The sequence below is a fragment of the Octopus bimaculoides genome, chromosome 17 (genome assembly GCF_001194135.2).
Source record: "Octopus bimaculoides isolate UCB-OBI-ISO-001 chromosome 17, ASM119413v2, whole genome shotgun sequence".
Taxonomy (NCBI): domain Eukaryota; kingdom Metazoa; phylum Mollusca; class Cephalopoda; order Octopoda; family Octopodidae; genus Octopus; species Octopus bimaculoides.
The window spans coordinates 46535202-46538434 of record NC_068997.1 but is presented as its reverse complement, the minus strand read 5'-3'; positions in this window follow the sequence as shown (position 1 = coordinate 46538434).

The window sequence follows — 3233 nt, the reverse complement described above, 5'->3', positions numbered from 1 at the left end:
AAGAAGAAGAAGAAGAAGAAGAAGAAGAAGAAGAAGAAGAAGAAGAAGAAGAAGAAGAAGAAGAAGAAGAAGAAGAAGAAGAAGAAGAAGAAGAAGAAGAAGAAGAAGAAGAAGAAGAAGAAGAGGCATGGCTAAGAAGAATGGTGTAGTGGACGAGGGGAAGAGGAGGAAAAGCGATTGCGGTAGGAGGGAGATGAGGATAGGAGAGGGATGAAAAAGAGAATGAGGAGGTGGGAATAGGAGGAGGGAAGAGGTGGAAGGAAGAGGAGGCGAAGGTAGGAGAGGGGAAGTGGAGGAAGAAGAGGTGAAGAGGAAGGAGAGATGAAGAGGAGGAGCAGGAGAGAGAGAGGAAGAGGAGACAGGGGAATGAGGCGGAGGAGCTGGAGAAGAAGTAGAAGAAGAGTGTCCTTTTTTTCGAGAGCATTGTGATGAAATGAGAAGATCTACTTGGAAGTACTTGAGGTGGGGTGGGGTGAGTGTTTTTTTTAATTTTATTTTATGGCTATTTTTGGTTAAAATTACTTGACATCTGAGACCTGTTCTCTCTGCCAGAACTATGGTGGCATCATTTGCAGGCATAAGTGCGCGCGCGTGTGTATGTGTGTGTACGTATTTTGTATGTATGTGTGCGTCTCTGTGTTTGTCTGTATAATTGATTGTGCGTGAGTGAGAGTATGCAAGTATAATACATATAGTATGTTTATATATACATATGTATATATGTGTGTATGGATAAATGAATGTATATACAGATACACACACACACAAACACACACACACATATATATATATACACAAACACACACAAACGTACATATAGATAGATAGATAGATAGATAGATAGATAGATAAGGATGTTATCCAAGAGAAAGGCAAAGGGGCCAATACAGATTGGCACCAGTGACGTCGCAACACATTTCTACAACTGAGTGAACTGGAACAGCGTAATATAAAGTCTCTTGTTCAAGAACACAACACAGCTCTGTCGAGGAACCGAACTCACTACCTCACGATTGTGAATTCGACGCTTTAACCCATGCGTATATATATATATATATATGATATACTTTAGGTGAATAAACGAGGAACAACCTTTAATCGATTTCATTATCATCATCATCATTTGTTTCTCCATCACAATTTGCTAAAACTACTACTACTACTACTACTACTACTACTTCTTCTTCTTCTACTACTACTACTACTACTACTACTACTACTACTACTACTACTACTACTACTGCTGCTGCTGTTACAAATCTGCATGTTAGTATTATCAAGTTACGCGTCCGTTGTCAGCACTGCATTCATTTCTACCACCACCACCACCACCACCACCACCACAGCCGCAGCCGCCATCTTCATCAATACCATCAGAACTATCAGCATCACCATCACCACTACTACCATCATCATTACCACCATTATCATCAACGCCTTCATCAATACCATCAAACCAACACCATCATCATTATCATTACTATCGCCTTAAACCCCCCACCCCACCATCACGACCACCATCATCGCAATTACAAGCTTTACCACAACCAGCATCATCATCAGTGGCTTCATCATTACCGCCTTCAACGCCACCACCACCACCACCACGAATCAACGTAGGAGCCTTTTTGCAGTTTCGTGATCTGCTAGAAATAGCAACCAAGTGTACCTCATTTCACACCATAAGATCTTTTTAAAGTAAGGCACGTTTAGAGAATATGATCTAAGTGACTGCTCGTGGCTTAGTTGTTTGGATGTTACAATCACGATCGCGAGATCGTAGGTTCAATTTCAGGAGCGGATGGTGCGTTGTGTTCATCATCTTATGTTGCTCTGTAATCACTTTGATACGTCACTTCTTTCATATCTGTGAAAAACTGAAGATGGGATTGTAATGAATGGAAAGTTTATAACCATAGGCTTGCAGGAACAGGGCTGACCAAGAACTACGCGACAACGTCCGCAGTAACACCATCGCCATTACAGTCACCACCATAACCGTCGCCAACATCGTCTCCATCACCGTCAGGATTACCCTGCTTACTTTTTGTTTCATTAATGGTTTAGAGAAGAAAGGGTCTCAGTGCTCATCTTTTCAGCCCTTTTCAGGCTCTTTCAGCTCCTGCCAGGGTTTCCGAAGCCAGAGAACTGGCTTGAATACCTACAACAGAATGAACACCGCTAAAGACATCCAAAGACACGCACAACGAGCACAAACACCAGCGACCCTACAAATCTTGGTTTCAAATTTTGGCACAAGGCCAACAGTTTCGGCAGAGGGAGTAAGTCGATTACATCGACCTCAGAGCATAACTGGTACTTACTTCATCAACCCTGAAAAGAGGAAATACAAAAGTCGACCTCGGCAGAATTTGAACTCAAAACGTAAAAGCGGACGAAACGCCGCTAAGCATTTTACCAGACGTGTTAACGATTCTGTCAGTTCGTCGCCTTAGGAACGTTACAAATATCAGTTTCAAATTTTGGTACAAAGCCTGCAATTTTGGGGGATGGGGCAGTTGATTACATCGACTCCAGTGCTTAACTGGCATTTATTTTATCGACCCCGATAGGCAAAGTCGACCTCGGAGGAATTTGAACTCAGAACATAAAGACAGACTAAAATGCCACTAAGAATTTCGCCCAGCGTGCTAACGATTCTGCCAGCTCACTGCATTAGCATCCATATAAACATTAGCAACAGCAACATCGCTATCGCCACTACGACTACCGGAACTGTCCTTGTCAGAAAGAAAAAACACGTTGCAGTCACCGAGGAGATCTACGAACTCTTAGAAATCTCGAGGAAATGACAAGGCATCTGTTAAGTCACCTGTACTATTGGCTCTCTTCATAAATGTAAAAAGGTTACTATTGTCAAGTAAGCAGACAGGCGAGTGCAAGAAAGAAAAAACGAAGATTATGGTTTATTTCAAAAGATTAGCGTCACTAAGAGATTACAGACAGCATGTGTGTTGTACATTAAGATATTTATTTGTTTTTACTGAGACGACAAGAAATTAGTATCTGACAGACTAAGCTTTGGTTGTTGAAGATTCGACAAATGGCTATGTCTGATACGGATGTACATATACAGATATATATATATACAGATATATATATATACAGATATATATATATATATATATAAACTCATACATCAGTTTGTTGTTTACACATCTGTCTTCGTCTTTTGTTTTTTTGTAAATCCTCACAATATATATATATATATA